General features: G+C 37.5%; 1 protein-coding gene and 1 pseudogene across 3 annotated transcripts in view; both read left to right on the forward strand.

The window, feature by feature from the left end:
- CSMD3 (CUB and Sushi multiple domains 3) overlaps positions 1-19,582 on the forward strand; it is a 1,381,373-nt gene that overhangs the window by 476,451 nt on the left and 885,340 nt on the right. The gene's annotated exons all lie outside the window — the stretch shown is intronic.
- Positions 3,852-4,220, forward strand: LOC138088699 (GTP-binding nuclear protein Ran-like; annotated as a pseudogene).

A 19,582-nucleotide genomic window follows, 5' to 3' on the forward strand; every position in this document is an offset into this window, starting at 1 on the left:
ATGATTGATTATGGATGTAGGATGCAATAATTGAAGGATAGCTATTATCAGGGCATGATGATCAGACAGTTCTGAATGATGCTAAATCAGAAACAAATCTTTCCATTTGCCAAGTGCTATATTTATGTCTCAGAACACAAATCTGATGTATTTTGTTTCATGCAGTGATGAGAATGAAAATGTGGGGTTATAACCAAAAATTAGATAGAATCTGACACAAAATAAAATTATCTAGTTTGCTTTGAGTTACCTAGAGAGATGAACCTTTGTGCTTTTACTGTTAATTTCTAAACTATTTAAATTTTTAACCATTATGAATGTCCCTGGGGAGTCATAAGTAGACTCTGTGCTGTATTGTAAAGCATTAATGTTGCATTATGTAATTTCTTGAATAAATTTGCTAATTTCCAGGTGATTACAACTCTCCTTACCTTTTGTTATGGTAGCTATAATGTAATTTGTTAGTTATTATTTGAGAATGCCTCTAAGTCATTTATTGAAGTCTATATTATCTCCAGTGTGCTTTAATTAAAAAAAAAAAAACTCTATTTCATTTTATAGAATTTTTTTTGTACATAGCATTAAATTTTTAAATAAAAAACCAACCATAGAGAAAAAGTGTAATTTTTGGCTTATTTAGTGTTTTCAAATAAGTGAAGCCATAAGAAACACTGGATTTTAGGTATCACTAGGGAAGCTGCTTCTTTAGATTTATAAAATCAGTTTAATTAAAGTAGAAATAATACCTAAGGGAACATTTGACCATAAAATTGTAATATAAATATGTCAATGTTATTTTTTAATCAACTCAGCATCTTTAAGCATATAATTTTAGTTATGCATGTTTTTAGCATTGATATTTGAATTGAAACAGCTGAATTTACATATTCTAGATCATATGTCAATATTAGACAAACTGAACTTAACTAGACAGCTTTATTTCCAATATTTCTCTCTGTTATTCTGGATTAGAGGTTAATTTTTTTCCTTGTTGGTTTGAAAGAAAAAGCAATCAAAGACAGACATCTAAGAGATTCACCTAGAACCAGCAAGAGAATTTGTGTGACTGAGAATAAACTTAGGCTATTTAAAGCCCTTGAAACAGTAAAGTTATTTGTTACTAGTCTAGTCTATTCATATAATATTATGCTTGAATTGTATTTAAAGTATAGCTGTTTCATTAAAATTTTAACTGGAATTATTTAAAGTTCAGGCCATATACTAATGAAACACAATATCTGGTGTTCTAAACTAGCTAATATTTCAGAGGAAATTAGTTTACTGATTAAAAATAATAAAAACAAAGAAATTATATCATTATTTTCAAGTTTTCCTGATAAAATATGATGAAATTTACTTCAGAGAAACTGTGTACCCAATTATATGAATTTTCAATGGAATTTTAGTATTTTAACCACAGTATTTCCATATCAATAAAACTGTTTATTTTTGTGACAGTGGGTTCGAAGAAATCTCTATCAAATTATTAAAATATTCTACTTAATAGGTAAAAAAAGCTCAGCTTTGTTTAGTGATTCCATAATAGGAAAAACAAAATGAGGAAATTTTGTTAAGTTTTTGCTTATGACATGTTGACAAAATGTGTATTACTATTTAGTTCATTACTTCAGCTATCAACCAAAGACCACACTGTTTTATTTTTTAAAATTTCATATCCTGCATACCCAGTCTTGAATTACTTAATTCTATTCACTCCTCTGCATTTAAAAGTAGTAGTTGTTTTGAAGTAGTTATTAATGTATGTAGGAGGATACAATTTTAAAAACTTTTATTCTAGTTATGGAACTTTGGATTCTTGGATGGCTTCATGTGTAGATATTTTCTTTCATATTTATTAATATTACTTATAACTGAAAATTCTCTTATGGATATTTAAATAAAATTATTCATTGATAAACTGATTGTGTCGTTTCTAATTTATGATTTGAGTAATAATACATGATGATTATATGACCCAAATTCAAGTTCTTAAATATTATTTATGAGTTATTATAAATCCATCATCTAGTAACTTTTAGATTAGAGACAATCTCACTTTGTTGTCACAGATTGCCTGGGGAATATACATTTTTTTGAGTGAAAAAAAAGACCTAAATTTTCTTTTTAAAGTATAAATTGATGTTAAAGTTTCTATTCAGTTCAGTTTTAAGAAAATTGTTTAAATTGGATTCTATACTACTATGCAGTTCTAAGATCGATGATAAAGATAGACAAGCTCTCTGCTTGCTTGGATTTGATGTTCTAAAGGAAGGGCTTCTGAAATTACTACATTAATAAATAAAGGAAACAGCTTCAAAAGCAGAAAAAATGTAAATATTAAAGTAGCGTAATGTGCTAGAGTGGGGAGGGTGTGTTATGGGTCAACCAACTATAGTCATGTGCGTACCCATGTGCTCAGTCATGTCGCACTCTTTGTGACCCCTTCGACAGTATCCCACCAGGCTCCTCTGTCCATGGCATTCTCCAGGCAAGAATACTGCAGTGGGTTGCCTTTTCCTACTCCAGGGGATCTTCCAAGTCTCCTGTGTTTCCTGCATTGGCAGACAGATTTTTTACCACTGTGCCACTTGGGAAGCCCAGTATAGTTATATTTGAGGACTGAATTCCCCAGAGGATCACCTGGGGAAATGGCATTCAAGCTCAGCAAATGTTAAGTGCAAAGGCCCTGTGATGGCAAATAATTTCCCATGTTTAAGGAAAAAGAAACAGTGCGACTGAAGTGTGGTGAAGGTAAAGTTGCTTTGTATGAGATGAGTGAGAAGGGTGGACCAAGACCAGAATTTCTAGGCCTTCTGAGGACTGAGTAAGGAGTCAAAATTTAATTCAAGGTTAATGAAAAGTAAAGCTTGGTCGTGACATGTCGGTTGGAAAAACAATGCTTTGGCAGCTGGATAAGAAGCAGTTTGTAAGAATGCTTGGTAGAATCAAAAAAAAAAAAGGACTACTGCATCGTCTGTGTGAGAACATGGGCACCTGTCTGTTATCATAAGAGCAGAAATTTTTAAAAAATGAACAAATTTAGGATGGATTTTAGAGGCAGAAGAAGATTTGCAAATTCATTGGGATTCTGGGAGTAAGGAGAATAGAGAAAAGATGACACTTAAACGTTTGACAGACTCATGAGTGATGGTGCCATTTGATGTATTGAGGAATAGGGGTTTCCCCAGTGGTGGCTCAGTGTTAGAGAATCTGCCTGTGATTCAGGAGAAGCAGGAGACTTGGAAGATACCTGGAGAAGGAACTGACAAACTACTCTAGTATCCTCGCCTGGGAAATTTTATAGACAGAGGAGCCTGGCAGGCTACAGTTGCTAGGGTTGCAAAGAGTCAGACACGACTGAAGTGACTGAGGATGCACACACACACTTAAGAATAGAGGAAAGACATACTTGTGAAGAGGACATTAAAAATTCTGAGTTGGAGAGGGGCTGGGGCAGGGGCGTTGTTGTGGTGGGGTTCCCAGTGGCTGGAGTGGGCAGCAGCCTTGAGGAGATGATTTCTCAGGTCCTCTGGAAGACCTCCTCCCCTCCCCAGCTGCAGAGGCCCTTAGGGCACTGGGACCCGGCCTGTGTAACATCGCGAGATTACTGCCCAAGGAGAACTCCAAGTTCAGTTCAAACTTGTATTGGTTGGTGCTGATGATACTGAAAGAATACATTCGTGCAAGATCATCTGACTGGTGAATTTGAGAAGTAAATTGTTGAGGTCCATCTCTTTATACCCCATACCAACAGAGGACCAATTAAGTTCAATGTATGGGATACAGCTGGTCAGGAAAAATTTGGTGAACTGAGAGTTGGCTCTTATATCCAAGCTCAGTGTGTCATTATTATGTTTGATGTAACATCGAGTTATGTACAAGAATATGCCTAACTGGCATAGACATCTGATAGGAGTGTATGAGAACATCCCCATTGTGTTGTGTGGCAACAAAGTGGATATTAAGGACCAAAAGATTAAGGCAAAGTCAAGTTGTCTTCCACAGAAAGAAGAATCTTAGGTACTATGACATTTCTGCCAAAAGTAACTAAAACTTTGAAAAGCCCTTCCTCTGTCTTGCTAGAAAACTGATCAGAGACCCTAACTTGGAATTTGTTGCCATGCCTACTCTCATCCCACCAGAGGTGGTCAGGGAACCAGCCTTGGCAGCGGCAGTACAAGCACAATTTAGAGGTTGCTCAGACAGATGCTTTCCTGTAAGAAAGTGAAGCTGGGGCCCAACATCTGAAGTCTAATATTATAGGCAACTGTCCTGTAATATCAGTGGCACAGTGTGTTTGCCATTTTATTATATAGGGAAGCAGAACATGTGCTTCATCTTTGGATGCTGAAGGAGATGGATGGGTTTTGGAGTGAATATGGCAGTTAAAAAATATCTTCATTGCTTCGATCTGCATATTTAGGTGTTTCAGAACACAGTTGTTTCTTCTTTGAGTTTCAAATATAAGACTGCTGTAGTCACATGACATATTGAGAGGTGGAATCTTGTTTTTGTCATTCCCATTCCTTTTTGTTTTGAATCAGAATAAAGTTGTATTTCAAATATCTTAAAAAAAAATTCTGATTCAGAGTTTGAGTTTAAGACACCTATTTGAAACCCAAGTGGAGATGTTGAGTAGAAAATTTGGATATAGTAGGGAGCATTGAAAAACAGGCAGCACTTGGACATGGACAATGGGATTGTTGCTTTAGGTTCTGCTTTGGTACACTGCTCCATGATGTCCAACTGCTGCCTTTGTTTCTGCTGTCATTGAACTTTTTCCCTGTTAATGACACATAGCAGTGTTTTGATCTTCTGCACTGATGACTGCTGCCACTTGGCTTTTCTGAGCATAAGCATTGTGTCCCCCAAACACTTTCATCTGCTCTGGATTTAATTTTGGTGGATTTTCAGAGGTCTGCTGCATCCTCTCTGATACTCCATGAGAGATATTAACCTTGTGATGTTTGGAAGTATTTTCCTTCTTAATTATCTGTAAAAGCTCAAGCTCTCCTAGGACAACACATACTGCTTCTCAAAAGAGTCATGGAAAACTGCATTGATACTGAGGGGTTGAGAATATTAGGATGAGAAGGGATTTTGACAATCTTGAAGTTCAGCTTATTGAATTTTTGTTGCTGGAAACTGTAATGAGGATGATAAGAGGTATATGAAACATAATGTTGGTATAATAGATAAAGACATTTAAATAAAATATAAACTATATTATGGGTTATAAGTTTATGAAGAAAAGTAAAACAGGGAAAAAATGACAGACAGAGCAGTGAGGAGATAAAATTTTAGACATAGTGTTCAGCGTTTATACCAAGAAGGTGTGGTAGGGAGAGTGAAGGAGAGAGCCTTGCAGGTACATTGGAGAAGGCATTCCAGGATAAAAGATTACTGCTGCTGCTGCTGCTAAGTCGCTTCAGTAGTGTCCAACTCTTTGCAACCCCATAGATGGCAGCCCACTAGGCTCCTCCGTCCCTGGGATTCTCCAGGCAAGAACACTGGAGTGGGTTGCCATTTCCTTCTCTAATGCATGAAAGTGAAAAGTGAAAGTGAAGTCACTCAGTCGTGTCCGACCCTTAGCGACCCCATGGACTGAAGCCTACCAGGCTCTTCCATCCATGGGATTTTCCAGGCAAGAGTACTGGAGTGGGGTGCCATTGCCTTCTCTGAAAGGATTACTAAGTGCTAGAATCTTGGTGTACCTCTAAAGCCATTTAAGTAAAGCCCTTCTATTCCCCCTGGAATGGAAGCTCATCTAGAATGGGTTGAAGAGGAAAAGTTAGACAACAAATGAAAAAAGTATGTTCAGAGAGTTCTTTCCAAGAGTCATTTTGAGGAGAAGCAGAGAAATGGAGCTGCAGGAAAAGAGAGCATGCTAGTTGTGGGATGTCTCAATAAGAGTGTAAATAACTTGATTGAAAGTAAATATTTTATATACTGAGTAAAAATGAATATTATTTAATAATATTTTAATATAATATACCTGAAAAATTTTTATTGTTAATCTGTTCCAAGTTGATTCAGGTAAATGGCTTTCAAACCTTTTTTTTTTCCCCAGGTTTCTCAATCTATTTTTATTTTTATTTTATTTTTTACTTTATTTTACTCTACAATACTGTATTGGTTTTGCCATACATTGACATGAATCCATCACGGGTGTATACAAGCTCCCGATCCTGAATCCCCCTCCCACCTCCCACCCCATATCATCTCTCTGGATCATCCCCATGCACCAGCCCCAAGCATCCTGTATCCTGTATCGAACATAGACTGGCACTTCGTTTCTTACATGATAGTATACATGTTTCAATGCCATTCTCCCAAATCATCCCACCCTCTCCCTCTCCCTCTCCCTCAGAGTCCAAAAGTCTGTTCTATACATCTGTGTCTCTTTTGCTGTCTCGCATACAGGGTCATCATTACCATCTTTCTAAATTCCATATATATGTGTCACTATACTGTATTGGTGTTTTTCTTTCTGGCTTACTTCACTCTGTATAGTCGGCTCCAATTTCATCCATCTCATTAGAACTGATTCAAATGTATTCTTTTTAATGGCTGAGTAATACTCCATTGTGTATATGTACCACAGCTTTCTCATCCATTCATCTGCTGATGGACATCTAGGTTGCTTCCATGTCCTGGCTATTATAAACAGTGGTGCAATGAACATTGGGTACATGTGTCTCTTTCAGTTCTGGTTTCCTTGGTGTGTATGCCCAGCAGTGGGATTTCTGGGTCATAAGGCAGCTCTATTTGCAATTTTTTAAGGAATCTCCACACTTTTCTCCATAGTGGCTGTACTAGTTTGCATTCCCACCAACAGTGTAGGAGGGTTCCCTTTTCTCCACACCCTCTCCAGCATTTATTGCTTATAGACTTTTGGATCGCAGCCATTCTGACTGGTGTGAAATGGTACCTCATTGTGGTTTTGATTTGCATTTCTCTGATAATGAGTGATGTTGAGCATCTTTTCATGTGTTTGTTAGCCATCCGTATGTCTTCTTTGGAGAAATGCCTATTTAGTTCTTTGGCCCATTTTTTGATTGGGTCGTTTATTTTTCTGGAGTTGAGCTGCATAAGTTGCTTGTATATTTTTGAGATTAGTTGTTTGTCAGTTGCTTCATTCGCTATTATTTTCTCCCATTCAGAAGGCTGTCTTTTCACCTTACTTATAGTTTCCCCTTTTTGAATTGTGTCAATGTAGACTATTTAATGTTGTAGTCATAATACCCAACCCTATTATAAGTAACTGAGGTAAATTGTGCTTAATTACTAGAAATATTTCTAGTAAAATCTATCTCTAAATTCTCATGTGAAAGTAAGTTTAGAGTGAAGTCCTTAAAAATTCCCTCTTTTCACCATTTTTTTTACTGACATAAAATGTTATCACGCTTTCTCTTTTCCTTGATGAGAAAAAATCAGTTGCTTTTTCTTGAAGTTTAGGTGTTGACCCTTAATGTAATTCAACATACATTTACTGAACACTTGTTGTGTGCTTGTGCTATAAACACTAAATTTCAAATGAAGACTCAGCCTTCAGGAAATTATAGTATAGTTCAGTGGCCAAGTTGGTTGTTAGTGTTTTCACAAACACAGAATTTTCTTTGAAGTTAATATACAAGATTTTCAAATTCTTCTAACATAAATTTGCATTATACATATGGAAATAGAAGGTGGCCAATAAATATCTGCTTATAAATTATTTGTGTGAAACTTTCATGTGTAAAGTCGAGTAACAAGAAGATTTGAAGAGACAGTAAAATTTAGGAATTTGCAGATAGAGCTCTTTGGAAAAAATAATTCAACTCAGTTCTTTAACAAAAGTAATATAAAATCTCTATAGAAAAGTTTTATTTTTGGTATAATGGGAGAACTTGAACTGCATATATTCTTTGACAAATATCCGGAGTATTGTTGGAGAAGGCAGTGGCACCCCACTCCAGTACTCTTGCCTGGGAAATCCCATGGATGGAGGAGCCTGGTAGGCTACAGTCCATGGGGTCCTGAAGAGTTGGACACGACTGAACGACTTCACTTTCATTTTTCACTTTCATGCACTGGAGAAGGAAATGGCAACCCACTCCAGTATTCTTGCCTGGAGAATCCCAGGAATGGCAGTCTGGTGGGCTGTGGTATATGGGGTCGCACAGAGTCAGAAACAACTGAGGTGACTTAGCAGCAGCAGGGTATTGTGGTAATCTGAGGAAGTTTGTTTACAAAATTACCTCATTTGGATATCAGAGGTGGAGTGGGAAGTAGTTTATCTATCTAGACTATGCACTTTTCTCACTGAATACAGCAGAAAGAATGAAATGACTCTGAGCCTTCCAGGCTAATGTAACCAACAATACCAAGAGTGTATTTTTCAATGTCAGAAGTATATAGCATTTACCTTGCAAAACATCACCTTCAAAAGGACTACTACATTTTGAGTATGTCTTCGGAAAATTATTAGAGTGCTTTATACTTGTAATGTTGAAGCTTTTCTAAACTTGAAAAAAAAAATTGAAGATGAAAATTTGGGAATAACCTCAGCTCCCAACTCTTGTTTACCATTTTCTTCTATCAAATGTTATATACATTGCTAGATGTGGAAGCTTCATTCTTGCAGAATTCTAAATTGCTGAAAAATTCAGTTCAGTTCAGTTCAGTCGCTCAGTCATGTCTGACTCTTTGTGACCCCATGAATCGCAGCACGCCAGGCCTCCCTATCCATCACCAACTCCCGGAGTTCACTCAGACTCACGTGCATTGAGTCAGTGATGCCATCCAGCCATCTCATCCTCTGTCGTCCCCTTCTCCTCCTGCTCCCAATCTCTCCTAACATCAGAGTCTTTACCAATGAGTCAACTCTTCGCATGAGGTGGCCAAAGTACTGGAGTTTCAGCTTCAGCATCATTCTTTCCAAAGAAATCCCAGGGCTGACCTCCTTCAGAATGGACTGGTTGGATCTCCTTGCAGTCCAAGGGACTCTCAAGAGTCTTCTCCAACACCACAGTTCAAAAGCATCAATTCTTCGGCACTCAGCCTTCTTCACAGTCCAACTCTCACATCCATACGTGACCGCAGGAAAAATCATAGCCTTGACTGCTGCTGCTGCTGCTAAGTTGATTCAGTCGTGTCCGACTCTGTGCTACCCCATAGACGGCAGCCCACCAGTCTCCCTCGTCCCTGGGATTCTCCAGGCAAGAACACTGGAGTGGGTTGCCATTTCCTTCTCCAGTGCATGAAAGTGAAAAGTGAAAGTGAAGTCGCTCAGTCATGTCCGACTCTAGACAGACCTTAGTCGGCAAAGTAATGTCTCTGCTTTTGAATATGCTATCTAGGTTGCTCATAACTTTTCTTTAAGGAGTAAGTGGCTTTTAATTTCATGGCTGCAATCACCATCTGCAGTGATATTGGAGCCCCCCAAAATAAAGTCTGCCACTGTTTCCACTGTGTCCCCATCTATTTTCCATGAAGTGATGGGACTGGATGCCATGATCTTCGTTTTCTGAATGTTGAGCTTTAAGCCAACTTTTTCACTCTCCTCTTTCACTTTCATCAAGAGGCTTTTTAGTTCTTCTTCACTTTCTGCCATAAGGGTGGTATCATCTGCATATCTGAGGTGATTGATACTTCTCCTGGCAATCTTGATTCCAGCTTGAGTTTCTAGAATGTTTAATTCTATCTTATATTGTAAATTGAGAGAATGGATGATGGATCTCTAAATAAAGTATTTTGACATCTGTGAGATGTTTAAATTGATTCTCATGCCTAATACTTTATATTAGATAACTTAGTGGATACCTATTAAATTGACTTGCCCTCTAGACAGTCATAAGGGAACAGTTATTTACTGAGCACAAGTCTATAATCTGCAAATACTCTTTTAAATTGGAAAATCTTAAATGTAATATAGATATGAACATATATGTTCTTTTTTAAATTTATTTTTTTTGGAAGACAATTGCTTTACAATGTAGTGCTGACTTTTGCCATGCAACAGTGTGAATCAGCCATAAGTATACATATGTTCCCCCTTCTTGAATATCCCTCTCACTTTCCACCCCATCCAACCCCTCTAGGTTGTCACAGAGCACCAGGTTGAGCTGGCTGTGTTATATAGCAACTTCTCATTAGCTATCTGTTTTACTTATGGTAATGTATATGTTTCATTGCTACTATCTCAATTCATTCCAGTGGCATGGGTCAGAAACAGAAAAACAAATATCGTGTATTAATGCATATATATGGAAATCTAGAAAATGGTACTGCTGAAATTATTTGCAGGGCAGGATTAGAGAAACAGACATACAGAGAACAGACTTGTGGACACAGTGGGGGAAGGGAAGGATGGAGCATTATATTTTTTATATGCTTTTTTAATTTTCAGCACTACTCTGTAAGCTTGGTATGAACTTATTCTGGCTTTGACATTTGTGATGTTTACATCACTGAGAAAGTTGACTAATTCTTTAATGACATTTTCTTATTTAAGATAAGGCAGTCTTTTGTTTCTGATCCATTGCCTCTGAACTCTGCTGGTAAGCTTATAAATCAGATCACCAACCATACATAATTTATTTACATAGGTTAATAAATATGCAGTATATAATACAAATATGTTTCAAACAGTATATCTGCATATCTTAAATTTAATAGATTTAAAGGTTTACAGAATAGACTGATATTTCTTTTTGTTATTTTACTTTTCCTCTCATCAACTGAATATAACATATATCATGCAAATCAGATTTATTCATTATTACTTACATGTATGACTTCTAAGATGTATAAACCTACTTACCTTATTTTAGCAGAATATGCTTTGACTATCTTACTTAATTTTTTTAAAATTTCCTTTAAAATTGAGGGCAATTTCCTTAGTAAAGCATCCTTGTTTTTGTTTCCTCCAGACATAACTAGTTATATCTAAACGTTAAAAATAAATCATTTCATGAGAACATTCCATTGAGAGCTTTTTGTAAGGTGATGAGATGTAATGTGTTGTTGGGCATTATATGAAACGTTATGTAATGTGAAATGTTGTGACCTTTCTGGGTCATTCACTCTGTTATATCACACGGGTATCAATATAACATAATCACTGAAAAGTCTCCTTTATCACAGTTTGTGTGGATTATAAACAGGAAAGAAATATACTTCTACCCTTAAATTTTTACATTCCTTTACAAGCTCATTTAAAAAAACTATGCTGACATCAAATCTTGTTTGTTATGAAACCTGTGTACAATCGAAAATGTCAGTATAAAAACATGTTATGTAAATGTGTTATAGAATATATCTTAGAGGAGACACTTTTATAATTAACATTTCATTTAAATGAAAATTTGGTTCTGTGTGTGTGTACATGTACAAGAGCTATTATTTTTTTGTATGAATATCTCTTATATGAACTCATAAACTACTTGTTCCCACAATATAACTTTTTTTTCTAAAAGTGAAGCCAGTAGTCCATTTAATTGGGGATATTTATGGAGAAGGCAATGGCAACCCACTCCAGTATGCTTGCCTGGAAAATGCCATGGATGGAGGAGCCTGGTGAGCTACAGTCCATGGGGTTGCGAAGAGTCGGACACGACTGAGCAACTTCACTTTCACTTTTCATTCGGACACAACTGAGCGACTTCACTCTCAGTTTTCACTTTCATGCTTGGAGAAGGAGGTGGCAACCCATTCCAGTGTTCTTGCCTGGAGAATCCCAGGGCCGGGGGAGCTTGGTGGGCTGCCGTCTATGGGGTTGTGCAGAGTTGGACACGACTGAAGTGACTTGGCGGCAGCAGCAGCAGCAGCATGTTTTATACTATTTATCTGAAATTTGGTTGTACAACAAAATTATAAATGGAAATATTTATGATTTTAAACATAGATGAGTATATTCAAATTTATAAATGTATGTGTCATCTTTCAAGCTGATAGAAGGGGAGACATAGATACAATATGCTTAAACTTGTTGTACTATTGTATTTATTTGGTAAACATTTATTATTTAAACATATTCATAGAAATATACCATGAAATGGTAGTTCTATGATATTAATTCAGTGACTTTTCCTAATTCAAAGGAGATCATAGAGCACTATATTATAAGTAATCAATTTTAAAACACATTCTGTTTTTAAAAATAGATTTAAAGAACAACTTTTGGGAAAAAATTCAGTATTTTTATTGTAGCTATGCAGTTGTGTATGTGTGTTAAAATATTAATACATAAAATTTATGCCTGAGAAGGGTAACTTTTATCATAAATTACACTTCAATAAACCTGACTTTAAGAAAGCAAAAAATAATTTTGAGAGATTTTGGCTTGCTAATTAATAACATTAAAATATAATATGTATATTTCTGTGATTAGAAGCATAAAGTTGAAACAAATCTATTCTCCCAAAGAAAATGACAGAAAGTCATTTTAAATTATTTGAAAAGATTATTCTCCTTATAACTAGAGGAATTAGACCTCCACCTGCCCACCCACCCCCAATTTTCTTGTGTCCCTCTGTAATAATTTCCTCCTTAACTCTACCCCTCAGCAACCAGTTATAACATCTGTATAGTTTTTCCTTTGTTAAGAATGTCATATAAAAATCAGGCAGTATGCAGACCTATAGTATGTGGCATGTGTATTCTTTCATTTACAGTGCTTTTGAGATTCATCTGTGTTATTTTATGTATCAACATTTCATTCTTTTTATTCATGAGTAATAGATTACTGAATGGATGTACCAAATTTATTTATTTGCCACTTTTGACTTTTTGTGATTATGAAAGAAGATGGCAGGAGCATTTGTGTGCAAGTCTTTTTATGGCCATAGATTTCACTTCTCTTAGGTCAATGACTAGGAGTGAAATTACTGAGTGAATGTGTACTTAATTTTATAAGAAATTGCTGCACTGTTTTCCAGAGTGTCTCTGCCACACTGCATTCTATCAGCAATGTGTAAAAGTTCCAGTTGCTCTAAACCTTTCCAAACCAGAACTTTTTTGCCTTTGAAATGAAAATTATTTTAATTTGATGTGTCAGTTCAGTGTTATTTTCTAATTAGCTGCTTTCCTAAGTGGATGACAGTAAAAGTGACAGTTGCTCAGTTGTGTCCTACACTTTGTGACTCCATGGACTGTAGTCCATGGAATTCTCCAGGCCAGAATACTGGAGTGGGTAGCCATCCCCTTCTCCAAGGAGTCTTCCCAACCCATGGATCAAACCCAGGTCTCCTGCATTGCAGATGGATTATTTACCAGCTGAGTCACAAGGGAAGCCCTCCTAAATGGATAGTGGTATGCCATTTTAGTTTGCCTATTCTTAAGGATATTGCAAAAGTAGGAAGTCAAGACACATGGAGTAACTGGCAAATTTGGCCTTGGAATACGGAATGAAGCAGGGCAAAGGCTAATAGAGTTTTGCCAAGAAATGCACTGGTCATAGCAAACACCCTCTTCCAACAACACAAGAGAAGACTCTACACATGGACATCATCAGATGGTCAACACTGAAATCAGATTGATTCTATTCTTTGCAGCCAAAGATGGAAAGCTCTATACAGTCAGCAAAAGCAAGACTGGGAGCTGACCGTAGCTCAGATCATGAACTCCTTATTTCCAAATTCAGACTTAAATTGAAGAAAGTAGGGAAAACCACTAGACCATTCAAGTATGACCTAAATCAAATTTCTTATGATTATACACTGTAAGTGAGAAAAAGATTTAAGCGACTAGATCTGATAGAGTGCCTGATAAACTATGGACGGAGGTTGTACAGGAGACAGGGATCAAGACCATCCCCATGGAAAAGAAATGCGAAAAGGCAAAATGGCTGTCTGGGGAGGCCTTACAAATAACTGTGAAAAGAAGAGAAGCGAAAAGCAAAGCAGAAAAGGAAAGATATAAGCATCAGAATGTAGAGTTCCAAAGAATAGCAAGGAGAGAAAAGAAAGCCTTCCTCAGAGATCAATGCAAAGAAATAGAGGGAAACAACAGAATAGGAAAGACTAGAGATCTCTTCAAGAAAATTAGAGATACCAAGGGAACATTTCATGCAAAGATGGGCTCAATAAAGGACAGAAATGGTATAGACCTAACAGCAGCAGAAGATATTAAGAAGAAGTGGCAAGAATACACAGCAGAACTGTACAAAAAAAGCTTCACAACACAGATAATCATGATGGTGTGATCACTCACCTAGAGCCAGACATCCTGGAATGTGAAGTCAAGTGGGCCTTAGAAAGCATCACTATGAACAAAGCTAGTGGAGGTGATAGAATTCCAGTTGAGCTATTTCAAATCCTGAAAAATGATGCTGTGAAAGTACTGCACTCCATATGCCAGGAAACTTGGAAAACTCAGCAGTGGCCACAGGACTGGAAAAGGTCAGTTTTCATTCCAGTCCCAAAGAAAGGCAATGACAAAGAATGCTTAAACTACCGCACAATTGCACTCATTTCACACACTAGTAAAGTAATGCTCAAAATTCTCCAAGCCAGGCTTTAGCAATACATGAACCATGAGATTCGAGATGTTCAAGCTGGTTTTAGCAAAGGCAGAGGAACCAGAGATCAATTGCCAACATTTGCTGGATCATGGAAAAAGCAAGAGAGTTCCAGAAAGAACATCTATTTCTGCTTTATTGACTATGCCAAAGCCTTTGACTGTGTGGATCACAAGAAACTGTGGAAAATTCTGAAAGAGATGGGAATACCAGACTACCTGACCTGCCTTCTGAGAAACCGATATGACATGGGTTAATTTTGTTGTTAGTATTAGTGCAATGATGTAAAGAACCAATGAGCTAATTAGAAAAACGATTATTAGTGTGTGGTCGTGAAAATGTAGCAGTTCTTCCATGATGGGTGATGTTGCATCTTGAAAGCCTAGCTGTATGGGATATGCCATATGAGATGTACGGGATTTTCACCTGTAATTTAATCTTGACAAGGTTATGTAATGTTTTACTAACATCTCGTTTATTGAGAGAGACATAATGGCTATGGTGTTGGCTTGAAACCAATTACAGGGGGTTCGATTCCTTCCTTTCTTATTTTAGGTTAACATATGTGGGTTCTTCAAATGTGTGATATGGCGGAGGGCATCCGTTTAATCACTCTAAATTCGTTGTGGTCAGGTCTACAGCTGGACTTCTCGTTTGGATGCGAATGCTTCTCAGATGATGAAAACTATTAGTATTACCGCTGTTAGTGAGATAAATGAGCCTATAGATGAGATGGTGTTTCATATTGTATATGCGTCTGGGTAATCAGAATATCGTCGTGGCATACCGGATAGTCCTAGGAAATGTTGTGGGAAGAAAGTTATGTTAACGCCTACAAATATAATTGCAAAGTGGATTTTGGCTCATGTATCGTTAAGAGTGTAGCCTGAGAATAAGGGGAATCAGTGTACGAACCCTCCCATGATAGCGAATACAGCCCCCATTGATAGCACGTAGTGGAAATGTGCGACCACATAATATGTGTCATGGAGGACGATGTCGAGGGAGGAGTTAGCTAGGACAATTCCAGTTAGGCCTCCAACTGTAAAAAGGAAAATGAAGCCTAGGGCTCATATTATAGCGGGGGATCACTTGATATTGCCTCCGTGGAGTGTTGCTAATCAGCTAAAGACTTTTACTCCGGTTGGGATAGCAATAATTATAGTAGCTGATGTGAAGTAGGCTCGTGTATCGACGTCTATTCCGACTGTAAATATGTGATGGGCTCATACAATAAATCCCAAGAATCTGATTGATATTATGGCTCACACTATTCCTATATATCCAAATGGTTCTTTTTTTCCTGAATAGTAAGTTACAATGTGGGAGATTATTCCAAACCCAGGTAAAATGAGAATATATACTTTGGGGTGTCCAAAGAATCAAAATAGGTGTTGGTATAAAATAGGGTCTCCCCCTCCTGCCGGGTCAAAGAAGGTTGTGTTCAGGTTTCGGTCTGTCAACAGTATTGTAATGCCAGCTGCTAATACAGGGAGTGAGAGTAGGAGTAGTACGGCAGTGATTAGTACGGATCACACGAATAGGGGAGTTTGATATTGTGATATTGCAGGAGGTTTTATGTTAATAATAGTTGTAATAAAATTGATGGCTCCTAAAATTGAGGAGACACCAGCTAGGTGTAGAGAGAAAATGGTCAGGTCTACTGAGGCTCCTGCATGGGCTAAATTGCCTGCTAGAGGGGGGTATACGGTTCAACCCGTTCCTGCTCCGGCTTCAACCATAGAGGATGCCAGGAGTAATAGGAAGGAAGGGGGGAGGAGTCAAAAACTTATGTTGTTTATCCGGGGAAATGCTATATCGGGGGCTCCAATTATTAAGGGAACTAGTCAGTTGCCAAAGCCTCCAATCATAATAGGTATTACTATGAAAAAGATTATTACGAATGCGTGTGCGGTTACGACTACATTGTAGATTTGGTCGTCTCCAAGTAGAGTTCCGGGTTGGCCTAGTTCAGCGCGAATTAGCAGGCTTAGGGCAGTTCCTACTATGCCAGCTCAGGCACCAAATAGAAGGTAAAGGGTGCCAATATCTTTATGGTTAGTTGAAAATAATCAGCGGTTGATGAACATAGGTAAAATGGCTGAGTAAAGCAATAGACTGTAAATCTAAGAACGGAGGTTTAATTCCTCTTTTTACCAGGTCCTGTAGTGAATAAAACATATTGAATTGCAAATTCAAAGAAGCAGCTTCAATTCTGCCGGGGCTTCTCCCGCCTTTTTTTCTTTGCGGCGGGAGAAGTAGATTGAAGCCAGTTGTTTAGGGTGTTTAGCTGTTAACTAAAATTTCGTGGGGGTGGAGCCCACCAATCTAGTGAGGATTTAGCTTAATTAAAGTGGTTGATTTGCATTCAATTGATGTAAGATATGATCTTGCAGTCCTTATCAGGAATTAAGTAAATTATACTTGCTTAGGGCTTTGAAGGCTCTTGGTCTGTTTAACCTAAATTCCTAATCTAAGATTGAGAGGATTGGTGTAAGTGGTAATAATATAGTGGATAGTACGGTTATTGTTGGTAAGAGGGTTATTCGTTTTGTAGTTGAGAATTGTCATTTTATTTTTATATTGTTTGTGGAGGGAAATATTGTGAGTGCGGTAGAGTATGTAAGTCGTATATAGAAATATAGATTTAGTAGTGCTGTGATTGCTATGAAAGTGGGTAAAATAATATTGTTGTTTTTTGTTATTTCTTGGATAATTATTCATTTTGGTATAAATCCGGATAGTGGAGGGAGTCCTCCTATTGATAGGAGGGTGATGAGGGTTAGGACTGTTATAATGGGTGCTTTGTTTCATGTGTGCGATAGTGATAGGGTGGTTGTGGTTGAGTTGGCTATGAATAGTGTAAATATGGTGGAGGTTATGATGATATAAATAACTAGGTTTAGTAATGTTATTGTTGGATTATATAATAAGACTGCTGTTATTCAGCCTATGTGGGCAATTGATGAATAGGCTATGATTTTTCGTAGTTGGGTTTGGTTTAGTCCTCCTCAGCCTCCAATTATAATGGATAGAATTGATAGGGTTAAGATTAGGTTTAGGTTAATGGATGGGAGAATTTGGTACAGTACTGATATGGGTGCTAGTTTTTGTCATGTTAGTAGGATTAGGCCTGAGGATAAGGGGATACCTTGTGTTACTTCTGGGACTCAGAAGTGGAATGGAGCTATTCCTAGTTTTATAGTGAGGGCTATAGTTATAAGTATAGAGGCTGTTGGGTTGAATAGTTTTATTACAGTTCATTGGCCTGAGAATGTTAAGTTAATAATAACAGCTATTATTAATAGTATTGAGGCTGTTGATTGAGTTAGGAAATATTTGGTTGATGCTTCTGTGGCTCGTGGATTGTGTTTTTTTATTATAATGGGAATGATGGCAAGTATGTTTATTTCAAATCCGATTCAGATGAGTAGTCAGTGGGAGCTGATTATAACAATAATGGTTCCAAGTATGACGGTTAATAGAATAATAATAAAGATAATTGGGTTTATTAGTACGGGAAGGATATAAACCAACATTTTCGGGGTATGGGCCCGATAGCTTAATTAGCTGACCTTACTATTAGAATTTGGTGTATTTGGGAGCACGAAGAGTTTTGGGTTCTTAGGAGTAGGTTCAATTCCTATAGTTCTAGAAATAAGAGGGCTTAAACCTCTATTATTTACTCTATCAAAGTAATTCTTTTGTCAGACATATTTCTTATGTTTGTGGGGGGATGCTTGATAGGAGGATGGGTAGTGATACGTGTCATATGCATAGGGCTAGTGTTAGTGGTAGGAAGTTTTTTCATAATAAGTGTATTAGTTGGTCATAGCGGAATCGGGGGTAGGATGCTCGGATTCATAGGAAAGTGGTTGTAAGTAGTAGGGATTTAATGGTGAGGTTAATTGTGTAGAGTTCTGGTAAGTATGGGTTGTGAAATGCTCCTAGGAAGAGGGTTGTTGTGAAGATATTTATTATGATGATATTTGCGTACTCTGCTATGAAGAATAGGGCAAATGGTCCTGCGGCATATTCTACGTTAAAGCCTGATACTAGTTCAGATTCTCCTTCGGTGAGGTCAAATGGTGCTCGGTTTGTTTCTGCTAGTGTCGAGATGAATCATATTATTGCTAGGGGTCATGCTGGGAAGATTAGTCATACCTGTTCTTGTGTAATAATCAACGTGGAAAGGGTCAAGGATCCGTTTATTAGTAAAATTGACAGTAGGATGATCGCCAGTGTTACTTCGTATGAAATTGTTTGTGCTACTGCTCGTAAGGCTCCGATGAGGGCATATTTTGAGTTGGAGGCTCAGCCTGACCAGAGGATTGAATATACGGCTAAGCTTGATATTGCTAATATGAAGAGGACTCCTAAGTTTATGTTGATGAGAGGGTGAGGTATGGGCAGGGGAATTCATATGGTTAGGGCTAGACTTAGGGCCAGGATGGGTGCTAGGATAAATATTGAGATTGAGGATGTGGCGGGTCGTAGGGGTTCTTTGATGAAGAGTTTGATTGCATCGGCGATAGGTTGAAGAAGGCCATACGGTCCTACAATGTTTGGGCCTTTTCGGAGTTGTATGTAGCCTAGGACTTTTCGTTCGACTAGGGTGAGGAAGGCTACAGCTAGGAGAATGGGAATGATAAGTATTAGAATATTAATTATAAGCATTTTGTTAAGGAGAGAATTTGAATCTCTGAGTATAAAGGTTTAAGTTTTACGCAATTACCGGGCTCTGCCACCTTAACTAAGCCCTTTTCTAGGGCAGGTTTTGCTTGTGGAATTAATTGAGATAAGGTCGTTAATTGGTTTAAGGCGCTTTATTGAAGTTGGCCTTATTTCTCTTGTCCTTTCGTACTGGGAGAAATACACAACAGATAGAAACCGACCTGGATTACTCCGGTCTGAACTCAGATCACGTAGGACTTTAATCGTTGAACAAACGAACCTTTGATAGCGGTTGCACCATCGGGGTGTCCTGATCCAACATCGAGGTCGTAAACCCTATTGTCGATATGGACTCTTGAATAGGATTGCGCTGTTATCCCTAGGGTAACTTGTTCCGTTGATCAAATT

Source organism: Capricornis sumatraensis, chromosome 11 (genome assembly GCF_032405125.1).
Source record: "Capricornis sumatraensis isolate serow.1 chromosome 11, serow.2, whole genome shotgun sequence".
NCBI classification, from domain to species: domain Eukaryota; kingdom Metazoa; phylum Chordata; class Mammalia; order Artiodactyla; family Bovidae; genus Capricornis; species Capricornis sumatraensis.